The sequence below is a fragment of the Phyllobates terribilis genome, unplaced genomic scaffold (genome assembly GCF_046119375.1).
Source record: "Phyllobates terribilis strain yellow unplaced genomic scaffold, ASM4611937v1 Scaffold_763__1_contigs__length_703860, whole genome shotgun sequence".
Taxonomy (NCBI): domain Eukaryota; kingdom Metazoa; phylum Chordata; class Amphibia; order Anura; family Dendrobatidae; genus Phyllobates; species Phyllobates terribilis.
Genome location: NW_027363523.1, coordinates 164,091 through 177,477, shown reverse-complemented (window position 1 = coordinate 177,477; position 13,387 = coordinate 164,091). Strand labels below are relative to the sequence as shown.

General features: G+C 45.3%; 10 non-coding genes across 10 annotated transcripts; all 10 read right to left on the bottom strand.

Annotated features, from left to right (window-relative positions):
- Positions 1-325: 325 nt before the first annotated feature.
- Positions 326-516, bottom strand: LOC141238606 (U2 spliceosomal RNA). The gene has a single exon (XR_012304061.1). It is a non-coding gene; the product is annotated as a U2 spliceosomal RNA (small nuclear RNA).
- A 1,122-nt stretch (positions 517-1,638) lies between these two features.
- LOC141238605 (U2 spliceosomal RNA) lies at positions 1,639-1,829 on the bottom strand. The gene has a single exon (XR_012304060.1). It is a non-coding gene; the product is annotated as a U2 spliceosomal RNA (small nuclear RNA).
- Positions 1,830-2,949: 1,120 nt separating this feature from the next.
- Positions 2,950-3,140, bottom strand: LOC141238604 (U2 spliceosomal RNA). The gene has a single exon (XR_012304059.1). It is a non-coding gene; the product is annotated as a U2 spliceosomal RNA (small nuclear RNA).
- A 1,115-nt stretch (positions 3,141-4,255) lies between these two features.
- Positions 4,256-4,446, bottom strand: LOC141238603 (U2 spliceosomal RNA). Its single transcript, XR_012304058.1, has one exon. It is a non-coding gene; the product is annotated as a U2 spliceosomal RNA (small nuclear RNA).
- Positions 4,447-5,566: 1,120 nt separating this feature from the next.
- On the bottom strand, positions 5,567-5,757 carry LOC141238602 (U2 spliceosomal RNA). Its single transcript, XR_012304057.1, has one exon. It is a non-coding gene; the product is annotated as a U2 spliceosomal RNA (small nuclear RNA).
- A 1,122-nt stretch (positions 5,758-6,879) lies between these two features.
- Positions 6,880-7,070, bottom strand: LOC141238601 (U2 spliceosomal RNA). The gene has a single exon (XR_012304056.1). It is a non-coding gene; the product is annotated as a U2 spliceosomal RNA (small nuclear RNA).
- Positions 7,071-8,192: 1,122 nt separating this feature from the next.
- On the bottom strand, positions 8,193-8,383 carry LOC141238599 (U2 spliceosomal RNA). The gene has a single exon (XR_012304054.1). It is a non-coding gene; the product is annotated as a U2 spliceosomal RNA (small nuclear RNA).
- Positions 8,384-9,504: 1,121 nt separating this feature from the next.
- On the bottom strand, positions 9,505-9,695 carry LOC141238977 (U2 spliceosomal RNA). The gene has a single exon (XR_012304418.1). It is a non-coding gene; the product is annotated as a U2 spliceosomal RNA (small nuclear RNA).
- Positions 9,696-10,818: 1,123 nt separating this feature from the next.
- On the bottom strand, positions 10,819-11,009 carry LOC141238598 (U2 spliceosomal RNA). The gene has a single exon (XR_012304053.1). It is a non-coding gene; the product is annotated as a U2 spliceosomal RNA (small nuclear RNA).
- Positions 11,010-12,128: 1,119 nt separating this feature from the next.
- LOC141238597 (U2 spliceosomal RNA) lies at positions 12,129-12,319 on the bottom strand. Its single transcript, XR_012304052.1, has one exon. It is a non-coding gene; the product is annotated as a U2 spliceosomal RNA (small nuclear RNA).
- Positions 12,320-13,387: the final 1,068 nt, after the last annotated feature.

Below are 13,387 nucleotides of genomic sequence, written 5' to 3'. Positions count from 1 at the left end.
ATATTGTGCAGCTTATCTCACCACCTGTAGTTATTTAGGTGAAAGCTCCAAAATGCTTGCCTAATATGTCTGTTTATCCAAAAGGAAGTATAGAGGGAGAGCTAGATAGATAGCATTGCATTACATTACATGGCAATGCAATGCACAGTTGCTGAAGTTGAACCAAAATGAGCTTGTCATCTGGCTTCTGCAACTTTTAACATGAAAAATCCAATGAGGAGAAGAAAAGCAAAGCCAAAGAGTCCATCCCAAAATCCGACAAACAAGCCAAATGAACAAAAAGCATTGAATTCAATTCTTTCTGATTTTAGAAACTGCATTAAAGAAGGGGTGCACCGGTCCTGGAGATACTGCAATACCAGGTCAATGCGTGGAGTGGACAGAGCAAGCTCTTTTTCCATCTCCCTGTTCTAAAAATCCATTTAATATATGGTCCCCAGATAGGGGACGTATCAGATATTAAACTGATAAGAACAGATACTACACTTGATCTTAGCCAAAAGGCCGAGAAGCGATAACCAGAATTGGTTTCCGACTACGGTGCCACCCAAGGATTCTGAAAAGTCCATTTGTGGAGATGGCCACCTGGACTCCCGTTAAGAAGACATGCTGTCAACCTCTAGATCCCTCACATGCCTGCACTTTTCGGCTTGCTGCTGCTGCAATCCACGCGTTTTAGATCTGCATAACTCCACCTCTTTTAGCACAGTACCCTCAATCCCCGGCTGTTCCCACCCGCCTCAACACCGTTGGAAGGGAGGAGAACCAATTAAGGCGGGGGGGGGGGGGGTGGAACGAGCAGCTGTCTACCCTTAGCAGGAGGGTTGCTGATTAATTACCTCTCCTGCTGCTGCTGCTGCTGCTGGCTGTCCAGCAGCAGACTGAAGGTGGCTGCTGCTGTGCGCAGGTATATAAAGGCTCAGAGCCTATTATGACACGCGCAGCCAGCGTTCCATTGCCACATTCCGTCTACTGCAGGCGGGATACCTGGATGGCTGAATGTCACTGAGAAGCTCACAGAGACCGCCATAAGCAACAGTTTAAAAGAATGCCACAGACTAATCAACCAAACTTTTTGGGTTGGTTTCTCTTTTATAGTCTGCAGGCATTAAATGAAAGAAGTCAGTGTTCCAGCAGAGGGAGACAACGTTTCAGAAAAGGCATTGTAGCAAACCAAAAAAGAAATTTTAAGCGCAGCAGAGTAACCAGCTCACATACCTGTTAGCTCAGGTGAGTTTAAAAGGCTGCTGTTGATAACAAGGGCATTTGCTAAATAGATGGTGTGTGTGCAACAATATACTGAAAGGTCAATTATATTGTGCAGCTTATCTCACCACCTGTAGTTATTTAGGTGAAAGCTCCAAAATGCTTGCCTAATATGTCTGTTTATCCAAAAGGAAGTATAGAGGGAGAGCTAGATAGATAGCATTGCATTACATTACATGGCAATGCAATGCACAGTTGCTGAAGTTGAACCAAAATGAGCTTGTCATCTGGCTTCTGCAACTTTTAACATGAAAAATCCAATGAGGAGAAGAAAAGCAAAGCCAAAGAGTCCATCCCAAAATCCGACAAACAAGCCAAATGAACAAAAAGCATTGAATTCAATTCTTTCTGATTTTAGAAACTGCATTAAAGAAGGGGTGCACCGGTCCTGGAGATACTGCAATACCAGGTCAATGCGTGGAGTGGACAGAGCAAGCTCTTTTTCCATCTCCCTGTTCTAAAAATCCATTTAATATATGGTCCCCAGATAGGGGACGTATCAGATATTAAACTGATAAGAACAGATACTACACTTGATCTTAGCCAAAAGGCCGAGAAGCGATAACCAGAATTGGTTTCCGACTACGGTGCCACCCAAGGATTCTGAAAAGTCCATTTGTGGAGATGGCCACCTGGACTCCCGTTAAGAAGACATGCTGTCAACCTCTAGATCCCTCACATGCCTGCACTTTTCGGCTTGCTGCTGCTGCAATCCACGCGTTTTAGATCTGCATAACTCCACCTCTTTTAGCACAGTACCCTCAATCCCCGGCTGTTCCCACCCGCCTCAACACCGTTGGAAGGGAGGAGAACCAATTAAGGCGGGGGGGGGGGGTGGAACGAGCAGCTGTCTACCCTTAGCAGGAGGGTTGCTGATTAATTACCTCTCCTGCTGCTGCTGCTGCTGCTGGCTGTCCAGCAGCAGACTGAAGGTGGCTGCTGCTGTGCGCAGGTATATAAAGGCTCAGAGCCTATTATGACACGCGCAGCCAGCGTTCCATTGCCACATTCCGTCTACTGCAGGCGGGATACCTGGATGGCTGAATGTCACTGAGAAGCTCACAGAGACCGCCATAAGCAACAGTTTAAAAGAATGCCACAGACTAATCAACCAAACTTTTTGGGTTGGTTTCTCTTTTATAGTCTGCAGGCATTAAATGAAAGAAGTCAGTGTTCCAGCAGAGGGAGACAACGTTTCAGAAAAGGCATTGTAGCAAACCAAAAAAGAAATTTTAAGCGCAGCAGAGTAACCAGCTCACATACCTGTTAGCTCAGGTGAGTTTAAAAGGCTGCTGTTGATAACAAGGGCATTTGCTAAATAGATGGTGTGTGTGCAACAATATACTGAAAGGTCAATTATATTGTGCAGCTTATCTCACCACCTGTAGTTATTTAGGTGAAAGCTCCAAAATGCTTGCCTAATATGTCTGTTTATCCAAAAGGAAGTATAGAGGGAGAGCTAGATAGATAGCATTGCATTACATTACATGGCAATGCAATGCACAGTTGCTGAAGTTGAACCAAAATGAGCTTGTCATCTGGCTTCTGCAACTTTTAACATGAAAAATCCAATGAGGAGAAGAAAAGCAAAGCCAAAGAGTCCATCCCAAAATCCGACAAACAAGCCAAATGAACAAAAAGCATTGAATTCAATTCTTTCTGATTTTAGAAACTGCATTAAAGAAGGGGTGCACCGGTCCTGGAGATACTGCAATACCAGGTCAATGCGTGGAGTGGACAGAGCAAGCTCTTTTTCCATCTCCCTGTTCTAAAAATCCATTTAATATATGGTCCCCAGATAGGGGACGTATCAGATATTAAACTGATAAGAACAGATACTACACTTGATCTTAGCCAAAAGGCCGAGAAGCGATAACCAGAATTGGTTTCCGACTACGGTGCCACCCAAGGATTCTGAAAAGTCCATTTGTGGAGATGGCCACCTGGACTCCCGTTAAGAAGACATGCTGTCAACCTCTAGATCCCTCACATGCCTGCACTTTTCGGCTTGCTGCTGCTGCAATCCACGCGTTTTAGATCTGCATAACTCCACCTATTTTAGCACAGTACCCTCAACCCCCGGCTGTTCCCACCCGCCTCAACACCGTTGGAAGGGAGGAGAACCAATTAAGGCGGGGGGGGGGTGGAACGAGCAGCTGTCTACCCTTAGCAGGAGGGTTGCTGATTAATTACCTCTCCTGCTGCTGCTGCTGCTGGCTGTCCAGCAGCAGACTGAAGGTGGCTGCTGCTGTGCGCAGGTATATAAAGGCTCAGAGCCTATTATGACACGCGCAGCCAGCGTTCCATTGCCACATTCCGTCTACTGCAGGCGGGATACCTGGATGGCTGAATGTCACTGAGAAGCTCACAGAGACCGCCATAAGCAACAGTTTAAAAGAATGCCACAGACTAATCAACCAAACTTTTTGGGTTGGTTTCTCTTTTATAGTCTGCAGGCATTAAATGAAAGAAGTCAGTGTTCCAGCAGAGGGAGACAACGTTTCAGAAAAGGCATTGTAGCAAACCAAAAAATAAATTTTAAGCGCAGCAGAGTAACCAGCTCACATACCTGTTAGCTCAGGTGAGTTTAAAAGGCTGCTGTTGATAACAAGGGCATTTGCTAAATAGATGGTGTGTGTGCAACAATATACTGAAAGGTCAATTATATTGTGCAGCTTATCTCACCACCTGTAGTTATTTAGGTGAAAGCTCCAAAATGCTTGCCTAATATGTCTGTTTATCCAAAAGGAAGTATAGAGGGAGAGCTAGATAGATAGCATTGCATTACATTACATGGCAATGCAATGCACAGTTGCTGAAGTTGAACCAAAATGAGCTTGTCATCTGGCTTCTGCAACTTTTAACATGAAAAATCCAATGAGGAGAAGAAAAGCAAAGCCAAAGAGTCCATCCCAAAATCCGACAAACAAGCCAAATGAACAAAAAGCATTGAATTCAATTCTTTCTGATTTTAGAAACTGCATTAAAGAAGGGGTGCACCGGTCCTGGAGATACTGCAATACCAGGTCAATGCGTGGAGTGGACAGAGCAAGCTCTTTTTCCATCTCCCTGTTCTAAAAATCCATTTAATATATGGTCCCCAGATAGGGGACGTATCAGATATTAAACTGATAAGAACAGATACTACACTTGATCTTAGCCAAAAGGCCGAGAAGCGATAACCAGAATTGGTTTCCGACTACGGTGCCACCCAAGGATTCTGAAAAGTCCATTTGTGGAGATGGCCACCTGGACTCCCGTTAAGAAGACATGCTGTCAACCTCTAGATCCCTCACATGCCTGCACTTTTCGGCTTGCTGCTGCTGCAATCCACGCGTTTTAGATCTGCATAACTCCACCTCTTTTAGCACAGTACCCTCAATCCCCGGCTGTTCCCACCCGCCTCAACACCGTTGGAAGGGAGGAGAACCAATTAAGGCGGGGGGGGGGGGTGGAACGAGCAGCTGTCTACCCTTAGCAGGAGGGTTGCTGATTAATTACCTCTCCTGCTGCTGCTGCTGCTGCTGGCTGTCCAGCAGCAGACTGAAGGTGGCTGCTGCTGTGCGCAGGTATATAAAGGCTCAGAGCCTATTATGACACGCGCAGCCAGCGTTCCATTGCCACATTCCGTCTACTGCAGGCGGGATACCTGGATGGCTGAATGTCACTGAGAAGCTCACAGAGACCGCCATAAGCAACAGTTTAAAAGAATGCCACAGACTAATCAACCAAACTTTTTGGGTTGGTTTCTCTTTTATAGTCTGCAGGCATTAAATGAAAGAAGTCAGTGTTCCAGCAGAGGGAGACAACGTTTCAGAAAAGGCATTGTAGCAAACCAAAAAAGAAATTTTAAGCGCAGCAGAGTAACCAGCTCACATACCTGTTAGCTCAGGTGAGTTTAAAAGGCTGCTGTTGATAACAAGGGCATTTGCTAAATAGATGGTGTGTGTGCAACAATATACTGAAAGGTCAATTATATTGTGCAGCTTATCTCACCACCTGTAGTTATTTAGGTGAAAGCTCCAAAATGCTTGCCTAATATGTCTGTTTATCCAAAAGGAAGTATAGAGGGAGAGCTAGATAGATAGCATTGCATTACATTACATGGCAATGCAATGCACAGTTGCTGAAGTTGAACCAAAATGAGCTTGTCATCTGGCTTCTGCAACTTTTAACATGAAAAATCCAATGAGGAGAAGAAAAGCAAAGCCAAAGAGTCCATCCCAAAATCCGACAAACAAGCCAAATGAACAAAAAGCATTGAATTCAATTCTTTCTGATTTTAGAAACTGCATTAAAGAAGGGGTGCACCGGTCCTGGAGATACTGCAATACCAGGTCAATGCGTGGAGTGGACAGAGCAAGCTCTTTTTCCATCTCCCTGTTCTAAAAATCCATTTAATATATGGTCCCCAGATAGGGGACGTATCAGATATTAAACTGATAAGAACAGATACTACACTTGATCTTAGCCAAAAGGCCGAGAAGCGATAACCAGAATTGGTTTCCGACTACGGTGCCACCCAAGGATTCTGAAAAGTCCATTTGTGGAGATGGCCACCTGGACTCCCGTTAAGAAGACATGCTGTCAACCTCTAGATCCCTCACATGCCTGCACTTTTCGGCTTGCTGCTGCTGCAATCCACGCGTTTTAGATCTGCATAACTCCACCTCTTTTAGCACAGTACCCTCAACCCCCGGCTGTTCCCACCCGCCTCAACACCGTTGGAAGGGAGGAGAACCAATTAAGGCGGGGGGGGGGGGGGTGGAACGAGCAGCTGTCTACCCTTAGCAGGAGGGTTGCTGATTAATTACCTCTCCTGCTGCTGCTGCTGCTGCTGGCTGTCCAGCAGCAGACTGAAGGTGGCTGCTGCTGTGCGCAGGTATATAAAGGCTCAGAGCCTATTATGACACGCGCAGCCAGCGTTCCATTGCCACATTCCGTCTACTGCAGGCGGGATACCTGGATGGCTGAATGTCACTGAGAAGCTCACAGAGACCGCCATAAGCAACAGTTTAAAAGAATGCCACAGACTAATCAACCAAACTTTTTGGGTTGGTTTCTCTTTTATAGTCTGCAGGCATTAAATGAAAGAAGTCAGTGTTCCAGCAGAGGGAGACAACGTTTCAGAAAAGGCATTGTAGCAAACCAAAAAAGAAATTTTAAGCGCAGCAGAGTAACCAGCTCACATACCTGTTAGCTCAGGTGAGTTTAAAAGGCTGCTGTTGATAACAAGGGCATTTGCTAAATAGATGGTGTGTGTGCAACAATATACTGAAAGGTCAATTATATTGTGCAGCTTATCTCACCACCTGTAGTTATTTAGGTGAAAGCTCCAAAATGCTTGCCTAATATGTCTGTTTATCCAAAAGGAAGTATAGAGGGAGAGCTAGATAGATAGCATTGCATTACATTACATGGCAATGCAATGCACAGTTGCTGAAGTTGAACCAAAATGAGCTTGTCATCTGGCTTCTGCAACTTTTAACATGAAAAATCCAATGAGGAGAAGAAAAGCAAAGCCAAAGAGTCCATCCCAAAATCCGACAAACAAGCCAAATGAACAAAAAGCATTGAATTCAATTCTTTCTGATTTTAGAAACTGCATTAAAGAAGGGGTGCACCGGTCCTGGAGATACTGCAATACCAGGTCAATGCGTGGAGTGGACAGAGCAAGCTCTTTTTCCATCTCCCTGTTCTAAAAATCCATTTAATATATGGTCCCCAGATAGGGGACGTATCAGATATTAAACTGATAAGAACAGATACTACACTTGATCTTAGCCAAAAGGCCGAGAAGCGATAACCAGAATTGGTTTCCGACTACGGTGCCACCCAAGGATTCTGAAAAGTCCATTTGTGGAGATGGCCACCTGGACTCCCGTTAAGAAGACATGCTGTCAACCTCTAGATCCCTCACATGCCTGCACTTTTCGGCTTGCTGCTGCTGCAATCCACGCGTTTTAGATCTGCATAACTCCACCTCTTTTAGCACAGTACCCTCAACCCCCGGCTGTTCCCACCCGCCTCAACACCGTTGGAAGGGAGGAGAACCAATTAAGGCGGGGGGGGGGGGGGTGGAACGAGCAGCTGTCTACCCTTAGCAGGAGGGTTGCTGATTAATTACCTCTCCTGCTGCTGCTGCTGCTGCTGGCTGTCCAGCAGCAGACTGAAGGTGGCTGCTGCTGTGCGCAGGTATATAAAGGCTCAGAGCCTATTATGACACGCGCAGCCAGCGTTCCATTGCCACATTCCGTCTACTGCAGGCGGGATACCTGGATGGCTGAATGTCACTGAGAAGCTCACAGAGACCGCCATAAGCAACAGTTTAAAAGAATGCCACAGACTAATCAACCAAACTTTTTGGGTTGGTTTCTCTTTTATAGTCTGCAGGCATTAAATGAAAGAAGTCAGTGTTCCAGCAGAGGGAGACAACGTTTCAGAAAAGGCATTGTAGCAAACCAAAAAAGAAATTTTAAGCGCAGCAGAGTAACCAGCTCACATACCTGTTAGCTCAGGTGAGTTTAAAAGGCTGCTGTTGATAACAAGGGCATTTGCTAAATAGATGGTGTGTGTGCAACAATATACTGAAAGGTCAATTATATTGTGCAGCTTATCTCACCACCTGTAGTTATTTAGGTGAAAGCTCCAAAATGCTTGCCTAATATGTCTGTTTATCCAAAAGGAAGTATAGAGGGAGAGCTAGATAGATAGCATTGCATTACATTACATGGCAATGCAATGCACAGTTGCTGAAGTTGAACCAAAATGAGCTTGTCATCTGGCTTCTGCAACTTTTAACATGAAAAATCCAATGAGGAGAAGAAAAGCAAAGCCAAAGAGTCCATCCCAAAATCCGACAAACAAGCCAAATGAACAAAAAGCATTGAATTCAATTCTTTCTGATTTTAGAAACTGCATTAAAGAAGGGGTGCACCGGTCCTGGAGATACTGCAATACCAGGTCAATGCGTGGAGTGGACAGAGCAAGCTCTTTTTCCATCTCCCTGTTCTAAAAATCCATTTAATATATGGTCCCCAGATAGGGGACGTATCAGATATTAAACTGATAAGAACAGATACTACACTTGATCTTAGCCAAAAGGCCGAGAAGCGATAACCAGAATTGGTTTCCGACTACGGTGCCACCCAAGGATTCTGAAAAGTCCATTTGTGGAGATGGCCACCTGGACTCCCGTTAAGAAGACATGCTGTCAACCTCTAGATCCCTCACATGCCTGCACTTTTCGGCTTGCTGCTGCTGCAATCCACGCGTTTTAGATCTGCATAACTCCACCTCTTTTAGCACAGTACCCTCAACCCCCGGCTGTTCCCACCCGCCTCAACACCGTTGGAAGGGAGGAGAACCAATTAAGGCGGGGGGGGGGGGGTGGAACGAGCAGCTGTCTACCCTTAGCAGGAGGGTTGCTGATTAATTACCTCTCCTGCTGCTGCTGCTGCTGCTGGCTGTCCAGCAGCAGACTGAAGGTGGCTGCTGCTGTGCGCAGGTATATAAAGGCTCAGAGCCTATTATGACACGCGCAGCCAGCGTTCCATTGCCACATTCCGTCTACTGCAGGCGGGATACCTGGATGGCTGAATGTCACTGAGAAGCTCACAGAGACCGCCATAAGCAACAGTTTAAAAGAATGCCACAGACTAATCAACCAAACTTTTTGGGTTGGTTTCTCTTTTATAGTCTGCAGGCATTAAATGAAAGAAGTCAGTGTTCCAGCAGAGGGAGACAACGTTTCAGAAAAGGCATTGTAGCAAACCAAAAAAGAAATTTTAAGCGCAGCAGAGTAACCAGCTCACATACCTGTTAGCTCAGGTGAGTTTAAAAGGCTGCTGTTGATAACAAGGGCATTTGCTAAATAGATGGTGTGTGTGCAACAATATACTGAAAGGTCAATTATATTGTGCAGCTTATCTCACCACCTGTAGTTATTTAGGTGAAAGCTCCAAAATGCTTGCCTAATATGTCTGTTTATCCAAAAGGAAGTATAGAGGGAGAGCTAGATAGATAGCATTGCATTACATTACATGGCAATGCAATGCACAGTTGCTGAAGTTGAACCAAAATGAGCTTGTCATCTGGCTTCTGCAACTTTTAACATGAAAAATCCAATGAGGAGAAGAAAAGCAAAGCCAAAGAGTCCATCCCAAAATCCGACAAACAAGCCAAATGAACAAAAAGCATTGAATTCAATTCTTTCTGATTTTAGAAACTGCATTAAAGAAGGGGTGCACCGGTCCTGGAGATACTGCAATACCAGGTCAATGCGTGGAGTGGACAGAGCAAGCTTTTTTTCCATCTCCCTGTTCTAAAAATCCATTTAATATATGGTCCCCAGATAGGGGACGTATCAGATATTAAACTGATAAGAACAGATACTACACTTGATCTTAGCCAAAAGGCCGAGAAGCGATAACCAGAATTGGTTTCCGACTACGGTGCCACCCAAGGATTCTGAAAAGTCCATTTGTGGAGATGGCCACCTGGACTCCCGTTAAGAAGACATGCTGTCAACCTCTAGATCCCTCACATGCCTGCACTTTTCGGCTTGCTGCTGCTGCAATCCACGCGTTTTAGATCTGCATAACTCCACCTCTTTTAGCACAGTACCCTCAACCCCCGGCTGTTCCCACCCGCCTCAACACCGTTGGAAGGGAGGAGAACCAATTAAGGCAGGGGGGGGGGGGGGTGGAACGAGCAGCTGTCTACCCTTAGCAGGAGGGTTGCTGATTAATTACCTCTCCTGCTGCTGCTGCTGCTGCTGGCTGTCCAGCAGCAGACTGAAGGTGGCTGCTGCTGTGCGCAGGTATATAAAGGCTCAGAGCCTATTATGACACGCGCAGCCAGCGTTCCATTGCCACATTCCGTCTACTGCAGGCGGGATACCTGGATGGCTGAATGTCACTGAGAAGCTCACAGAGACCGCCATAAGCAACAGTTTAAAAGAATGCCACAGACTAATCAACCAAACTTTTTGGGTTGGTTTCTCTTTTATAGTCTGCAGGCATTAAATGAAAGAAGTCAGTGTTCCAGCAGAGGGAGACAACGTTTCAGAAAAGGCATTGTAGCAAACCAAAAAAGAAATTTTAAGCGCAGCAGAGTAACCAGCTCACATACCTGTTAGCTCAGGTGAGTTTAAAAGGCTGCTGTTGATAACAAGGGCATTTGCTAAATAGATGGTGTGTGTGCAACAATATACTGAAAGGTCAATTATATTGTGCAGCTTATCTCACCACCTGTAGTTATTTAGGTGAAAGCTCCAAAATGCTTGCCTAATATGTCTGTTTATCCAAAAGGAAGTATAGAGGGAGAGCTAGATAGATAGCATTGCATTACATTACATGGCAATGCAATGCACAGTTGCTGAAGTTGAACCAAAATGAGCTTGTCATCTGGCTTCTGCAACTTTTAACATGAAAAATCCAATGAGGAGAAGAAAAGCAAAGCCAAAGAGTCCATCCCAAAATCCGACAAACAAGCCAAATGAACAAAAAGCATTGAATTCAATTCTTTCTGATTTTAGAAACTGCATTAAAGAAGGGGTGCACCGGTCCTGGAGATACTGCAATACCAGGTCAATGCGTGGAGTGGACAGAGCAAGCTCTTTTTCCATCTCCCTGTTCTAAAAATCCATTTAATATATGGTCCCCAGATAGGGGACGTATCAGATATTAAACTGATAAGAACAGATACTACACTTGATCTTAGCCAAAAGGCCGAGAAGCGATAACCAGAATTGGTTTCCGACTACGGTGCCACCCAAGGATTCTGAAAAGTCCATTTGTGGAGATGGCCACCTGGACTCCCGTTAAGAAGACATGCTGTCAACCTCTATATCCCTCACATGCCTGCACTTTTCGGCTTGCTGCTGCTGCAATCCACGCGTTTTAGATCTGCATAACTCCACCTCTTTTAGCACAGTACCCTCAACCCCCGGCTGTTCCCACCCGCCTCAACACCGTTGGAAGGGAGGAGAACCAATTAAGGCGGGGGGGGGGGTGGAACGAGCAGCTGTCTACCCTTAGCAGGAGGGTTGCTGATTAATTACCTCTCCTGCTGCTGCTGCTGCTGCTGGCTGTCCAGCAGCAGACTGAAGGTGGCTGCTGCTGTGCGCAGGTATATAAAGGCTCAGAGCCTATTATGACACGCGCAGCCAGCGTTCCATTGCCACATTCCGTCTACTGCAGGCGGGATACCTGGATGGCTGAATGTCACTGAGAAGCTCACAGAGACCGCCATAAGCAACAGTTTAAAAGAATGCCACAGACTAATCAACCAAACTTTTTGGGTTGGTTTCTCTTTTATAGTCTGCAGGCATTAAATGAAAGAAGTCAGTGTTCCAGCAGAGGGAGACAACGTTTCAGAAAAGGCATTGTAGCAAACCAAAAAAGAAATTTTAAGCGCAGCAGAGTAACCAGCTCACATACCTGTTAGCTCAGGTGAGTTTAAAAGGCTGCTGTTGATAACAAGGGCATTTGCTAAATAGATGGTGTGTGTGCAACAATATACTGAAAGGTCAATTATATTGTGCAGCTTATCTCACCACCTGTAGTTATTTAGGTGAAAGCTCCAAAATGCTTGCCTAATATGTCTGTTTATCCAAAAGGAAGTATAGAGGGAGAGCTAGATAGATAGCATTGCATTACATTACATGGCAATGCAATGCACAGTTGCTGAAGTTGAACCAAAATGAGCTTGTCATCTGGCTTCTGCAACTTTTAACATGAAAAATCCAATGAGGAGAAGAAAAGCAAAGCCAAAGAGTCCATCCCAAAATCCGACAAACAAGCCAAATGAACAAAAAGCATTGAATTCAATTCTTTCTGATTTTAGAAACTGCATTAAAGAAGGGGTGCACCGGTCCTGGAGATACTGCAATACCAGGTCAATGCGTGGAGTGGACAGAGCAAGCTCTTTTTCCATCTCCCTGTTCTAAAAATCCATTTAATATATGGTCCCCAGATAGGGGACGTATCAGATATTAAACTGATAAGAACAGATACTACACTTGATCTTAGCCAAAAGGCCGAGAAGCGATAACCAGAATTGGTTTCCGACTACGGTGCCACCCAAGGATTCTGAAAAGTCCATTTGTGGAGATGGCCACCTGGACTCCCGTTAAGAAGACATGCTGTCAACCTCTAGATCCCTCACATGCCTGCACTTTTCGGCTTGCTGCTGCTGCAATCCACGCGTTTTAGATCTGCATAACTCCACCACTTTTAGCACAGTACCCTCAACCCCCGGCTGTTCCCACCCGCCTCAACACCGTTGGAAGGGAGGAGAACCAATTAAGGCGGGGGGGGGGGGTGGAACGAGCAGCTGTCTACCCTTAGCAGGAGGGTTGCTGATTAATTACCTCTCCTGCTGCTGCTGCTGGCTGTCCAGCAGCAGACTGAAGGTGGCTGCTGCTGTGCGCAGGTATATAAAGGCTCAGAGCCTATTATGACACGCGCAGCCAGCGTTCCATTGCCACATTCCGTCTACTGCAGGCGGGATACCTGGATGGCTGAATGTCACTGAGAAGCTCACAGAGACCGCCATAAGCAACAGTTTAAAAGAATGCCACAGACTAATCAACCAAACTTTTTGGGTTGGTTTCTCTTTTATAGTCTGCAGGCATTAAATGAAAGAAGTCAGTGTTCCAGCAGAGGGAGACAACGTTTCAGAAAAGGCATTGTAGCAAACCAAAAAAGAAATTTTAAGCGCAGCAGAGTAACCAGCGCACATACCTGTTAGCTCAGGTGAGTTTAAAAGGCTGCTGTTGATAACAAGGGCATTTGCTAAATAGATGGTGTGTGTGCAACAATATACTGAAAGGTCAATTATATTGTGCAGCTTATCTCACCACCTGTAGTTATTTAGGTGAAAGCTCCAAAATGCTTGCCTAATATGTCTGTTTATCCAAAAGGAAGTATAGAGGGAGAGCTAGATAGATAGCATTGCATTACATTACATGGCAATGCAATGCACAGTTGCTGAAGTTGAATCAAAATGAGCTTGTCATCTGGCTTCTGCAACTTTTAACATGAAAAATCCAATGAGGAGAAGAAAAGCAAAGCCAAAGAGTCCATCCCAAAATCCGACAAACAAGCCAAATGAACAA